Source organism: Mytilus galloprovincialis, chromosome 9 (genome assembly GCF_965363235.1).
Source record: "Mytilus galloprovincialis chromosome 9, xbMytGall1.hap1.1, whole genome shotgun sequence".
NCBI lineage: Eukaryota > Metazoa > Mollusca > Bivalvia > Mytilida > Mytilidae > Mytilus > Mytilus galloprovincialis.
Window position 1 is genome coordinate 48,454,696 of NC_134846.1, and position 15,886 is coordinate 48,470,581.

The 15,886-nt window shown below is 33.6% G+C and overlaps 1 long non-coding RNA gene across 2 annotated transcripts; it reads left to right on the top strand.

Moving 5' to 3' along the window:
* Nucleotides 1-383: 383 nt before the first annotated feature.
* LOC143045177 (uncharacterized) lies at nt 384-14,432 on the top strand. Of its 2 annotated transcripts, none has more exons than XR_012968898.1 (5): nt 384-534; nt 7,771-7,844; nt 9,625-9,774; nt 10,269-10,529; nt 14,138-14,432. It is a non-coding gene; the product is annotated as an uncharacterized LOC143045177 (long non-coding RNA). The 2 variants fall into 2 exon arrangements; XR_012968897.1 differs by lacking the exon at nt 384-534 and adding an exon at nt 865-947.
* The last annotated feature ends 1,454 nt before the right edge of the window (nt 14,433-15,886 follow it).

Genomic DNA, 15,886 nt, shown 5'->3' on the forward strand with positions numbered 1-15,886 from the left:
TTTTTTCCACGAAAGGGGAAAGGGGCGGGTCACCAGGCCCCATGGATCCGCCTATGCAGACGACGACATCATAGCATTGTACGAACCCAAAAATATTTCGCAGTCGTATAGAAATAAACCCACACAAAAATAAACCTCAGTCAGTCTACAATTTACAAAGTATGTTTTAATTCAAAGACTGTCTGCAATACATATTCAACATCACTATATAATAATCACCGGGTATAATCATCGAGGTGTGTCATGGTACGGCACGGTGTCATTGTGTACAAAAGAGAAAATCTAAATGTCAGATATAAACAGTAATATGCAACAGTTCTGTAAAGTTTTACCTGTGTGACCTAAATAGATTGCCATACCAACCCGGAAGGTCATTTGCATACATTTTCCCTCCCTGTCTACATAATGTTGTATTATTCTGCTGAACAAGTTATGGAATATTGTGTTAAACAAATGTTGAAGCATAAAATTTTGCAGATGAGGAAAGCAACAGCATTGTTTATTAGCTTTCCTGCAAGTAGCAATGCGTGCAAAGTAAGAAATGTTTTAAATTACCTTTGTAGGCCAATTTATTTTTAATATGCCGACATTTTTATTTATCTGTATATTGATCTATATTATTATAGTGCAGAAATATTAACCTTAGTTAAATTCTTTAAATCATCATAAAAAATTATATTTGCACTAATAACATTCCATTGGGATTAAACCGAAAACTTGAAACAGAATAAAAGAAACTGATAAGACTATATATACTTATGTATATTATGAAGGTCATTGATCAAATCTTTTTACGCACACCCTATTATGATAACGTAATGGCTAAAAATAAATGCAATGGGAAAGAAAATGTCTATTTATATACAACAACATTACTGGAACTTTCTACAGTAGACATTCTTTTCGCTGAAGACTTTGTCGAGACTAGACGTAGACTGTATATATAGGTAAAACCGCATAACATTATTTCTTTAAAAAACAACAATTTGGGTAAACAAATAGTACACCACTGTTCCAGGTTTGGGGAGTGTTGGTGCGCCTTCAAAATATTTTTACCCGGCCACATTCTGACAATGCCTGCCTATCCCATGCCAGGTGCCTGTCGATGGTTTTCGTTTGTTGCTGTGTTACACAAAATTATTAATTTTTCGATCATTATTTTGTACATCATTGAGGCCGTTATAGTTTTCTCGTTGAATTGTTTAAAATTGTTAAATTTTGTTCGGTTCCTTTATAGCTGACTAAGCGGTGTTGTTTGATTCATTGTTAATGCTACGGTGACTTATTATAGTTGTAAATTTGTGTGTCATTTGGTCTCTTGTGGAGAGTTGTCTCATTGGCAATCATACCACATCTTCTTATTTTTCATGTCTGTCTGTCTGTCTGTCTGTCCGTCCGTCCGTCCGTCCGTCCGTCTGTCTGTTTAATTATATCTGTACTAATCAATTATACATACAGATCCAATTGATTACAATGTAAGATCTGTTAAACAGTGTGTGAGACTTTAGAAATTATCAAATAATTCATATTCATTTATATATAATAATAATAAAATTATTTATCTGTTTGTAATGAAATACAGAATTTAGTAAGTACTCTAAAAATTAACAAGATAGCAGCAGAAGAACATAGGTCAAGCTCAAGCCGTTTGAATAAAACATATTTGAAAATGCTCCAATAAGTACAGGGTATGGAAAGATGTTTAGCTATGATATTTTGCCCCCCCCCCTTTTTCCCCCATGGAGAATTGAACTCCCTCACATCTTCAGATAACCTAAGATATTCATCTAATATGTATTTAGTGATGGTGCTTGTATTAAACATGTTAAATACCTGGCATGAAAAACATGCAGTGTTATATTAACCCCCTTCTATGTAAAACACAATCCCTAACAGACGTTATATTTTTAAGATCTTAGCTATTCTAACAAGTCAAAATGGTTATCATGCATGCTCCAAAGTAGAAGGTATTCAAAATACCATGGTCTAGTATTAAAATTGTTAAACATCTTTTCAAACATGTTTTATTTACTACTATCAGGGGCGGATCCAGAATTTTGGAAAGGGGGGGCGAAGTTTTTAAAGAACGGCGAGCGGAGCGAGGCTAAATTTTTTGGGGACCTTTTTTTGACTAACAAACATGAAATAAGTGTAATATGAACTTTCAAAACGATTCCTGGCGTGGGGCATGTATATTTTTTAGTTCATGAAAAGTGTAAGGGTTGGACATTTTCGATGCTGTATTCTCCCTATTAATTGTCTATCATAAAATGATAGTACGGATTTAAAGCTATTTACTGATAAATTTGATGTGGGATTTTTCAGTAAAAAAAGACATGGAAAATTCTCGCTGGTTTGTTGTAAGTTAAGTTATCATAACCTCTCAGATTTCTTATTGTAAACACAATATAAGTCGGGCTATTCGATGAAATTTACAATACGACGGACACGAGCTAAAAAATACAAACAAGCAATTTTTATCCAAAGGTTTGGTTGATATGTTTCAGCCAACAAAATTAAGGGAAGTGAGGGGTTCCAAATCAACCAAAGCCTACGAATGAATCTGAAATGATAACGAATTTATGAATGAGGTTAGAAAATGTAGACATAAAGGCTACTTCCAGCAGGCAAGTTGCAGTCTGGTCTTGAAAAAAGTTTTCAATATATCAGTTCGGCGAAACAGTCATTCTGGCCAGACATGCAAACCCCGGCCCCCCAAAAAATAGGCCCGTTTTTATTCATCATGTTCATTTATGGCTAAATAATTCTGTTGGATTTTCGTTTCTTATAGCAAAAAAATGGACAAGATTATTGTTTTCAATCCAGATACGGCCAGAATTTTTGTTTAATGCAAAAATCAGAGTCAATGTTTCATCTCTCAAATATCTCAGATTGCCTCCTCAAATCAACTGGTTCGTAGAGACTTTAAATCTATCTAGAGCTTATACTGAGTGCTGATCATTATTCAGCTGTTATTTTAAAATAGGATGCCGATCATGAGGCGTTACGAGTTAATAAAATTGAGAATGGAAATGGGGAATGTGTCAAAGAGACAACAACCCGACTATAGAGCAGACAACAGCAGAAGGTCACCAACAGGTCTTCAATGCAGCGAGACATTCCCGCACCCAGAGGCGTCCTTCAGCTGGCCCCTAAACAAATATATATAATAGTTCAGGGATAATGAACGCCATACTAAACTCCAAATTGTACACAAGAAACTAAAAGTTAAAATAATACAAGACTAACAAAGGCCGGAGGCTCCTGACTTGGGACAGGCGCAAAAATGCGACGGGGTTAAACATGTTTATGAGATCTCAACCCTCCCCCTATACCTCTAGCCAATGCAGAAAAGTAAACGCATAACAATACGCACATTAACAAATTCAGTTCGAGAGAAGTCCGAGTCTGATATCAGAAGATGTAACCAAAGAAAATAAACAAAATGACAATAATACATAAATAAAACACGTTTTCGTAGATAAAAAATCTTGCTGAGGAACCTTTTTTCATTAGAGTGTACTAATATAGAGAATTACTGTTTGGTGGAATAATGAAGTAGAAGTCAATGCTCCATCCTGTGTCGCCTTCTAGAAGCTAAGATTGTCATGCTCAGCCTAAGCAATTTGTGACAGTAATTTGAATTTCAAAATGACTGAGTGACGTTTCTTCGACGCACTGGATGGTCACCTCCACCATAGTGAATCACATGACTTTCGATTAGTATATACCTGCGAAAAATATCTTTATAAGTAAAGAATTGTCACATAAAAATTAGATACACGGCAAATGGCAAAGTTCACGTCGTCTAGTCTGATTAATAATTTTACAAAAACAAAAAAAAGTCCAAGCAAAGGGGGGCGTACGCCCTCTTCGCCCCCCTCTGGATCCGCCACTGACTATTTACCCCAGGGGTAGTTTTTGTAGTAAATAAAACATGTTTGAAAAGATGTTTAACAATTTTAATACTAGGCCATGGTATTTTGAATACCTTCTACTTATGAATTTGAATGTGATTTTGGTATCTTTCGCCTCTTTTTTCCATGGAAAATTGAACACCTAATATGCATTTGACATTCTTTAAAATGTGTTTTACTAAACTCCGGGTGTGTCAATTAAGAATGGGTAAATTTTCATATTCTATCTTGGTCTCAGAATCCGAAGCATGTTTTTCACTGGTTGTGTTTTGTTATTAAGCATATTTGTTCATTGTTATTTGTTTTGTACACAATTTAAATTTTGTTCTGTCGGGGCCTTTGACAGTTTGAATTGCAGTATTGGTTTTCTCGTTATTTGCTTACATCTACATGTACGTCCTTAAGTCTTTGTTGAATAGTTGTCTCGTTCTTATTCATACAAAATATATTTGGTGCAAAGACATCTTGATATATAATATTCGCCAGAACTACCACAATTCTTGATATATATATAAACTTACTCGAAAGTTGTCATGGATATATAATTTGTTACTATTTTGTCTTCTTCTATATCAAAATCTATATTTAGGGAATGAAATTCTAGACCTTTCATAGTCGTTGCTCGACTCTTGATTTTACAGGCCTGGGTTAATTTATAGCTTGTAAATTGTATAGATATAAAGATAGGAGTTGTGGTATGACTATGATTGCAAATGAGACTATATTATAGAAACAAGTGCATCCACATGTAATTGCAACCACATCTCACTTTTCAACCTTCAATAATGAGCAAATTCCAAACCATATAATAAGCCATAAACCATTGTAAACATCATGAACGAATGGGAAACAATTCAAACAAGAAATATAATTGTCACTTTTCAATAGGCAAAAAAGAAAGTATCTTGGCTTCCAAATGTCGTTTGATTTATGTTTTATTCAATTTTAAAAGTGTCATATTGTGTATTCACTTTACTGTCAATTTACTTAATATAGGATTATTATTTGCAACCAAAATCGTCAATTTCCAATATTGGTATCACTAACCTGTTTTCATGTATTTTAATCAAGACCGGCTGAAAAGCCTTTAAAAGATATACCATTGACTTATGAAGCTGATCATACTGAAAGAGTGTTAATTTTTAGTATTAGGGTATCGATTGAAAAACCCAGCGTTGGACAGCGTTTATGCTACATACAAAGTCCAAGCACATATTATTTTTAAAGTTATTGGGGATACAATGTACATGATGTAGGTTAAACGATTGTGCAAACGACATAACTAATTTTTTGCTCACCTACTAGGCGGAAGAGGAATGTCAATTTTCCGTCCGTCGGCTGTCCGTTCGTCTTCAATCGTCTGTCTGTCCTGTCGGTCCGTCTTCAATTGTCTGTCCGTCATTCGTTTGTTGTCTAAAATTTTCTTAAAAAATCTTCTTTGAAACCTCCTCAATTCACTCAATTTTGTTGTTTCATCTATTATATATAAGATGTCAACTCTAAAGTTTGTGATTTTTGTCCAGGTTGACCATTCCACAAGGCCCCTATGCTTTGAACTAGAACAAAGCGTTCAAACTACAGTTTTCGATAATATCTCATAACCTATAGCAATTAAAGAAAAAAAACGAATAAGTAAAAATGGTCAGCACCATAAATTCTACCCAAATTTGAAAACATCTGTCAACCTGTTTTGGCTTTATTGCCCCTGAACTGTTCGTTTTGAAAATTTTTGGCGTTCTCTTGATCTGTTTCTGGAACTAAAGATTCGAGGTTAAAAGTTCAAACTGCAGAAAAAAGGTTCAGAACAAGATATTATATATGCCCAGAAAAAAATAGAAAATCATCTCTTAATAATCTGTTTTGGAATTATTTCCCTTGAAATTGCAATTTTTTGCAGTCTTTTGCTATTATAGTGGAAAATATAGGAATTCAGTTAAAAATGTGAATTGCAAAATTGTTTATCGCGATAAGATGTATAAACAACGTGAGCTTTAGCCAACAACTTGCGCCTGTCCGTCCTTCGTCTGTTGTCCTTCATTTGTAATGTTTTTCTTAAAAAAAATCTTCTTCTCTGTAACTGTTAAATGGATCGAAAGCAAAGTTTGTCTACTTGATCTATCAGATGTCAACTATAAGGTCTGTGATTTTCATCCAGTTCGATCAACAGATTACTGATCGTAACTGATCAACCAACATGTCCACCATGGTGAGGTTAAAGAGTTTAAAATATGCAAAAATCTTCCCTAGACTATTAAGGGTAAATGTCTAGACTACAAGTTTAAACAAAATATAACCTGCATAATGCTGCTACCTAAAAGACGACCATTTACTCGGAGCAGAAAATAAAAACGGCACACAATTGGGTGTGAAGTATAAATGTGCTTGCTAATATGGAATTACTTTAACTGTTCATAGTTACAGTCACGGTACGTCCGATGGATCCAGGAAACACATTTATCAGAAGCAGTTCCATTTTTGTCTCGCCTTGATGGAGTCAAAAAGCGAGACATAGGTATGCTGTTTCCGGCGGCGACGGCGGCGTCAACAATGTATTAGTATTTAGTCATGGTCTATTGACTTTTTCTTATTTTACATGTATTAGTTTGTGATTAGGTCAGTTTATGGGGAACCACAAGTGGTAGGTCAATGATATTTGGTATGTAGTTGTGTAAGCATCGGCATATCTCATTTTCATGGAGATAATTTAGCTCCGCCCCCTTAGTCATGGTCTATTGACTTCGAAACGTTTGCTTATTTTACATGTATTAGTTTGTGATTAGGTCAGACTGAGTGTCTTGGGAACCACAAGTGGTAGGTCAATGATATATGGTATGCAGTTGTGTAAGCATCGGCATATCTCATTTCCATGGAGATAATTTAGATCCGCCCTCTTAGTCATTGTCTATTGACTTTGAAACTTTTGCTTATTTTACATGTATTAGTTTGTGATTAGGTCAGTTTATGGGGAGCAACAAGTGGTAAGTAGTGCAGTACTAGTTGTATAAGCATTGGCACATATCATTTACATGGAGAATGTTTAGCCATGTAACTCAGTTATGGTTCATTTACTTTGAATATTTTCTTAACTTGTGTAAGATGTTAAAGTATTCATGGTATTGCTATTTTGATTTCAACATTTGCGTAATCAAAATTACAAAAAGGCGAGACATATCTCTGTGATAACAGTTTATCCTAGACTTATAGCACAATGTCGGATTATTTTCGATACCAAATAATTTTATGCAATAAGTGTGGCAGTCCATCCCTTTTTTGGTTGAAGCTTTGTCATCAAGTAGTTTTTTGTCACATTACTAGTATCATGAAACAGTCCACATGCCATTATTATGGTCACTGTTCAACATTTATATTCCAAATAAAGGTTTCGGCACAGATGATTTCACTTCACTTAAATCATGTTAATGTGCATGGAAAATGTATCAGTTTATTTGGTTGATTTAAGGTACTTTAAGGTCATATCAACATGACACTTTTAAAATACACATTTCATTGTTTAATGTTATTATATATAGTCAAAGTATATAAGGAGCCTTTGGTATCACACATTTGACCATATAGTAATAAACTATCTTCGCCATCCTTAGCCAGCGAAGATGACCATATAGGAGAGGTTACCTTTTAATTGATGTATTAATATAGTGAGACAAGAATAAGGTGACTTGAAAGCGGATGTTGGACAAACTATCATACGAATAAAGTTTTTCTTTCGGAGCCTTTCGTTGCATCTCGAGTATAGGTACATGTCAGGAAATTTTTTGATTCATTAGTAGAACTTTACCTTTTGAAATTTGTTTTATTATGAAAAATATAATGTATGATATAATTATCTTTTTAGCCTTTTCGACCAACATAAAATGAAATTCGAAATCTGGACGGTTTTAATGTTGATAGGCTTAAAGCAATGCTCTGGTAAGTGTAAATATGTTATTGTAGTTTGTTAATAATTTAGACCAAACTATAAAGTTCGTTCTTATGTTGTAGCGTTATACCACTGTCCTAGGCTAGGGGAGGGTTAGGATCCCGCTAAATTGTTTAAACCGCAACATTCTGACCTGTATGTATGTGTCTGTCACGAGCCCTATAGTTGTTAATTTCTGTGTCATTCCGGCTCTTGTGGAGAGTTGTCTCGTTTACAATTATACCACATCTTCTTCTTTTATTTAATATACTCTGGTCATTTCATCTTGGTGATATAAACATTAAATACTAGAAGTAAATAAATGAACAAAAATATGTTATTGTTAATTAGGGGTCAACGAATTCGCTGTGCAATGTCAATGCAATCACATAATATCTTGTTTGTTAGTGGTTGATGCATATGTCAAAGAACAAAATAATCTAACGTTATACATGTAGATTAATGAATAGCGGCTAAACATAGTTTTTACTACTGCATAGGGAGAGGAGAGTTGTACAAACAAAATATTTAAAAAAATGAATGCTTGTGTATGACATAAAATTCATAGATCGAAGAGAAACAGCCTGAACACCATTATGCAAAATAGAAAAACGACGATGATAAAAAAAAAAAAAAAAAAAAAAAAAAAAAAAAACGATAGCGCCAAAACACTACTTTGAAAACTAAAGACAGTTATACGACCCAACTAAAAAAAACTTGTTTAGAAAGAATAAAGCCATACATACATGTACACTTGATTTGCATGCACGAACAAATGCAGTTTATGTTAACATATATGAAACTTTTCTTTTCCAAAAAAGAAACAACACAATAATTACGTCAGATTATTACGGTTTAACATGTTTAATATTACAACTACAGCTATATTAATAAATCCATTTATGAATTGAATATATTAGTTAAAATTGACAGCAGGGAACATATATATTAAAAAGTTTATCAAAATGTATCAATCTGTTTTAAATAGTTTTAGATATTTGATATGTTTATAAGAAACCATCCCAAACTAGACATGCACGGAAATTGCAATCGCAGTTGAAATATATCAAAATAATGACATTTTTATTCGACCGCAAAAATATTTTTTTTGGGGTCGTATATTGGTACGTATCAAGTCGTCGTTGGCGTCGTTGTCAGCGTCCTTTGAAAAACAGATGGTTTCCGAATAATAACTTTAGTATAAGTCAAAAGAAATCAATAAAATTTTAACACAAGGCTCATAACCACTTGAGGAAGGTTAATATGATTGATTTTTTGGGGTTATGGTCCTATTTAACAGTGTAGGAATGATTGGTCAAAAAGAGGTCCAAAAAGGCATTTTTCTAGTTTTCAGTCAATTACTTGTGTTTAAGTGTACGGATCTATCTGAAATAATACCACAAGTTTCCATACCACAAAGGGATTGTTAGGAATGGCTTTGGAAGTGTATGACTCAAACCCTTTAGGAATTAAGGGCAAAAAAGGGGGACAACAGGTTAATGTTTCTTGGTTAGTGGACAATTAAGACAATTTACCTCCCTTACACTGCTTTAAATTTACATGTATGTATAAAGAAATATTGTATGTTCTTGAGGTGGTTAGCTGTCAATGTAATTTAAGAAGTTACTATTTAAGTTAAGGAAATGGACACGATTACATTTCCGGATGCGGGAAGCGGGAATATAAAAAAAATAAAAAAATTCTGCTTTGAAAAAAACAGGTGCGGGCGGGTCCGTCGAACAAGGAATTAAATTGGTGTGGCCTAACAGTCATTTTCCCCTCTCTTTATAGTCAGCTTAGCAGTTCCTTGCAAAAACCAGATATGCAAACAACATGAGTTTTGCGAAACACAGAAAGGTATATGTAGACAATGTGCCGATTTTGAAGAAGACTGCTGGTTGGTAGGCAAACATATAAACAACTGTACCGCATACTGCCAAGGTAATCTATGTGGAAGTTTTTTGGGTTATAAATTATTCATATAATAATATCTCAATAGATAAGAAATATAATTTAACAAAAAATATTAATGAAAAATTGGAGTACATTCAATTATATTATGGAATGCATAAAACTTTGTACATGAGATGAATAAATTGTTAACAGATTTGGGATTAGTCATTCAACAAAATTGAAATTTAAAACTCAAACTCCTACATGTAACTATAGTTTTGACTGACAGATACACTTATTAAATATACTTAATTGCTACTTCATAAGAATTTAAACTACTGAGTGTATATCTTTTATCAAAATATCGCTCTCATTTCAACTATAGATGTATTGATAATAATTTTTGGGATCAATAATTTATTGTCGATAGAGTTTTTATAAAAAGAACCCAGTTACACCCATCTTTGCCTATTTTAAAGTCGGACGTTTATTTACATATATTTAATAAGTACACAATAATTTTACAGTGAAAACTTTTTCAGTGAAAGCTTGTCCAGTGACACTGCCTCCCAAAATAGAACAGAACGAAGGACATTATCCATTGGTATGGTTGTATATTGCATATGTTACATTACCGCTTTCGGTTGTACTGGCGGTAGCATGTGCGGTCCTCACATTCAAGTATGTGGTCATGAAACAGAATCAACTAATTGATAAAAATGATCAAATGCACGGTTCTAGGTCTACAACGGAAACCAACACATCTGGGGAAGACACACCTTGTCTAAAGGATTTTAAGGAAGGTATGTGTAGTTGTATATTACCACAAAGCATGTTGTTGATATGGTTATTCTATGAACATGCGTTGATTACATGAAATATATAAATTATTAAAAGCAGTCGGTCATTCCAAGGTCAGTCAAACTGATTTTACAATAGTTATAGTTTCGGGAATATAAAAGCGCTATTACCATTATCGTTATTATTTTGTTCTGGACCCCTGGGCATTATTACATGACAGTAAGTGGTTTAATAATAAGCTCTTTAGGAGGTATAAATAAAGTTTGATATTTACTGTTCATTATTAGATATTTTGAAATAATTACACAAAATAGGTGCTTTGCTTATGCGCCAATTGGCGTTTCATTTGCGCCAAAAAAATCTTTCATTTGCACCACAAACCATATTTCATTTACGCCAAAATTGAAACATTTAATTTGCGCCAATAATACAGGTATTTAGTATGAAAAAATCCTTAAAAAAAAAAAAACCCTTTATAATTATAGTCATACGAGTTATGTTAAAACTTTGTTAAAACACAGTTCTGTTATAAATTAACATGATCATAAAACGTAATATAACGCATAAAAGAAAGTTAATGACCGATGGAATTTATTACTGAAGAATAATGAATGCCATGTGACCCCTTTTTATCCAATAGGAGAATCTTATTCTCAACTGATATGAAATAATTATCGTTTTATCCAAGAAAGTCCATTTTTATCTCACCTGGCCCGAAGGGCCAAATGAGCTTTTCCCATTACTTTGCGTCAGTCGTCTGTCGTCCGTCGTCCGTTGTCGTTAACTTTATCAGAAATCTTCTCCCCTGAAACTACTGGGCCAAATTAAACCAAACTTGGCCACAATCATCATTGGGATATCTAGTTTAGAAAATGTGTCCGGTGACCCGGACAACCAACAAAAATGGCCGCCATGGCTAAAAATAGAACATAGGGGTAAAATGCAGTTTTTGGCTTATAACTAAAAGACCAAAGCATTTAGAGCAATCTCACATGAGTAAAATTGTTTATCAGGTCAAGATCTATCTGCCCTGAAATTTTCAGATGAATCGGACAACCCTTTGTTGGGTTGCTGCCCCTGAAATGGTAATTTGAAGGAAATTTTGCTGTTTTTGGTTATTATCTTGAATATTATTATACGACCGCAAAAATTTAAATTTTTCGTCGTATATTGCTATCACGTTGGCGTCGTCGTCCTGCGTCGTCTTGCGTCTTGCGTCGTCGTCGTCGTCGTCGTCGTCGTCCGAATACTTTTAGTTTTCGCACTCTAACTTTAGTAAAAGTGAATAGAAATCTATGAAATGTTAACACAAGGTTTATGACCACATAAGGAAGGTTGGGATTGGTTTTGGGAGTTTTGGTTTCAACATTTTAGGAATTAAGGGTAAAAAAGGGCCCAAATAAGCATTTTCTTGGTTTTCGCACTATAACTTTAGTGTAAGTAAATAAAATCTATGAAATTTTGACACAAGGTTTATGACCACAAAAGGAAGGTTGGGATTGACTTTGGGAGTTTTGGTTCCTACAGTTTAGGAATTAGGGGCCAAAAAAAAGGGCCCAAATAAGCATTATTCTTGGTTTTCGCACAATAACTTTAGTATAAGCAAATAGAAATCTATGAAATTTAAACACAAGGTTTATGACCACAAAAGGAAGGTTGGGATTGCTTTTGGGAATTGAGGTCCGAACAGTTTAGGAATTGGGGGCCAAAAAGGGGCCCAAATAAGCATTTTTCATGGTTTTCGCACCATAACTTTAGTCTAAGTAAATATTAATCTATAAAATTTTGACACAAGGTTTATGACCATAAAAGGAAGGTTGGAATTGATTTTGGGAGTTTTGATCCCAACAGTTTAGGAATAAGGGGCCCTAAGGGTCCAAAATTAAACTTAGCTTGATTTTTACAAAAATTGTATCCTTGGGGTTCTTTGATATGCTGAATCTAAATATGCACTTTGATTTTTTATTATTGGCCCAGTTTTCAAGTTGGTCTAAATCGGGGTCCAAAATTAAACTTTGTTTGATTTCATCAAAAATTGAATAATTGGGGTTCTTTGATATGCCAAATCTAACTGTGTATGTAGATTCTTAATTTTTGGTCCCGTTTTCAAGTTGGTCTACATTAAAGTCCAAAGGGTCCAAAATTAAACTAAGTTTGATTTTCACAAAAATTTAATTCTTGGGCTTCTTTGATATGCTGAATCTAAACATGTACTTAGATTTTTTATTATGGACCCAGTTTTCAAGTTGGTCCAAATCAGGATCCAAAATTATCATATCAAGTATAATGCAATAGCAAGAAATTTTCAATTGCACAGTATTCAGCAATAGCAAGAAATTTTCAATTGCACAGTATTGTGCAGTAGCAAGAATTTTTCAATTGCACAGTATTGCGCAATAGCAAGAAATCTTCAATTGCACAGTATTGTGCAATGGCAAGTATTTTCAATTGCACAGTTTTGCGCAATAGCAAGAAATATCTAATTGCACAATATTGCGAAATAGCAAGAAATTTTCAATTGGAGTTATCTTTCTTTGTCCAGAATAGTAGTTGAATCAACTTAAATCATTGTTTTATACAATATACAATATGTATATTCACTTTTACTACCAACTGATAAATTAAAACAATCTTTACCATTCAGTGATAACAAGCACTTTTTTACATTTTAATATTTTATGATGTATTTAAATGAGTAGTTATTGTTAGGGGCCATTAGAAATTTGAATTGAGATCAGTTTTGGAATAAGGGAAAGGGGGATGTGAAAAAAAAATTGGGGAGGGGGGGGGGAGGTACAATTTTTCTCATTTCAGATTTCATAAATAAAAAGAATATTTCTTCAAACATTTTTTTGAGAGGATTAATATTCAATAGCATAGGGAATTGCTCTAAGGCAAAACAAAAGTTTTAAGTTCATTAGACCACATTCATTCCGTGTCAGAAACTTATGCTGTTGCAACTATTTAATCACAATCCAAATTTAGAGCTGAATCCAGCTTGAATATTGTGTCCATACTTTCCCCAACCGTTCAGGGTTCAACCTCTGCGGTCGTATAAAGCTGCACCCTGCGGAGCATTTGGTTGGTCCTGTTTTCAAATTGGTCTTCATTAAGGTCCAAAGGGTCCAAAATTAAACTTAGTTTGATTTCAACAAAAATTGATTTCTTGAGGTTTTTTGATATGCCGAAGCTAAACATGTACTTAGATTTTTGATTATTGGCCTAGTTTTCAAGTTGGTCCAAATTGGGGTCCAAAATTAAACTTTGTTTGATTTCAACAAAAATTGAATGTAAGGGGTTTTTGATATGCTGAAGGTAACCATGTATTAAGGTTTTGATGTTTGGCCCCCTTTATCAAATTGGTCAACATTGAGTTCTAAAGGGTCCAAAATTGAACTTTATTTGAATTCATCAAAATTTGAATTCTTGGGGTTATTTGATATGCTGAATGTACCATGTATTTAGATTTTGGATATTAGTTTCTTTTTCAAATGTGCTATAAGAAATATACTTTAAAATATCATGTGCAATGCAAGTGTATATGTCGTATGTTTATCCATACAAAGTCCATACCGATTTCGTCATTAATAGATATAAATTTTATTTACAGGTGTACCTGAGATTCACGTAGACAATGATATGAAACTTCATCCACGAGCAGATCCGAATGGCTTTGTTCCGCCAATTATTCAAGCGGCAACAGCCAATTATCAAGAAACCGGAAATATGGCAATCAGTGGCAGATAACTTCATCATTGCATGTGATAAAAATCAGATAGACAATATCTATTTAGGGAACCTCTATTTAGCTTCAAGGGGGAAAGGGGGGATATGGTATTTTCCTAAACAAAAATTCTGATCCCCAATTTGATGAAGAAAAAAATCTGGTCAAGCAGATGACAAAACATATATATTCTGAATCCAGATTTTCCCCATACCTTATAGTGTTGATATTTGGAAAAAATAATTTGATTGACAGTGTCGAAAAAATAAATTAAAGGACTTCATACCCTGCTTGAAGTTAAATGATTGCTCCCTTATAGATAAATGGTTTGCATTGTAAAACCATAAGGTAAATTTTAATTGTATATTCACACGCAGTTGTAAATATTTAGTTTTTCTATGTATATATTTGTGTCGTTTGTTTTTAATTTTAGCAAGAAGGTTTTTATTTTTGTTGGTAAAAGTTGCAATCTGATACATGTACTGTTAGTAAGCATTTTGAAGCAAAGCATGGATAGAAAATCTGACTTTTATCAGATATTTGTTTCTATGTAAGCTAGTGCTTTCAAAGGAAAGTTTTTACATGTTTGCGAAATACCATTTATATGAAATTGAATTTGAATGAATTCAAATTTATGTGGTTTTGAAACAATGGTTACCGTAGTGATGATTTTTTAATTAATCAATAAAACAAAAACATCCAAGACATTGACCATTTGTCTCATAAAACACATGTATTTTTTTTAACCTGTTTTTAAAAATAGATCATTTGGGGGAGGGGGTATTCACAAATCAACTGCATCCAATACATTAAACTATTTTTCTTCAAAGCACTGTTGTCCCATAAATTGAGATATTTATGAAGGAAATAAAAAAAACACCCATTCATTTTTATCATCACTTGGCGTCCATCGTCGTTAAATTTTACAAAAATCTTCTCCTCTGAAACTACAGGGCCAAATTTAACCAATTTTGCCCACAATCATCATTGGGGTATCTAGTTTAAACTAGAGGCTCTAAAGAGCCTGTGTCGCTCACCTTGGTCTATGTGAATATTAAACAAAGGAAGCAGATTGAAAATTGACTACAAAGGTCAATAACTCCTACAGGGGTCAATTGACCATTTCGTTCATGTTGACTTATTTGTAGATCTTACTTTGCTGAACATTATTGCTGTTTACAGTTTACCTATATCTATAATAATATTCAATATAATAACCAAAAACAGCAAAATTTCCTTAAAATTACCAATTCAGGGGCCGCAACCCAAAAACAGGTTGTCCAATTCATCTGAAAATTTCAGGGCAGATAGATCTTGACCTGATTAACAATTTTACTTCTGTCAGATTTTCTCTAAATTATTTGGTTTTTGAGTTATAAGCCAAAAACTGCATTTTACCCCTATGTTCTATTTTTAGCCGTGGCGGCCATCTTGGTTTGATGGCCAGGTCACCGGACACATTTTTTAAACAAGAATCCCCAAAGATGATTGTGGCCAAGTTTGGATCAATTTGGCACAGCATTTCAGAGAAGAAGATTTTAGTAAAAGATATATAAAATTTACGAAAAATGGTTAAAAATTGACTTTAAAGGGCAATAACTCCTAAAGAGGTCAACTGACCATTTTGGTCATGTT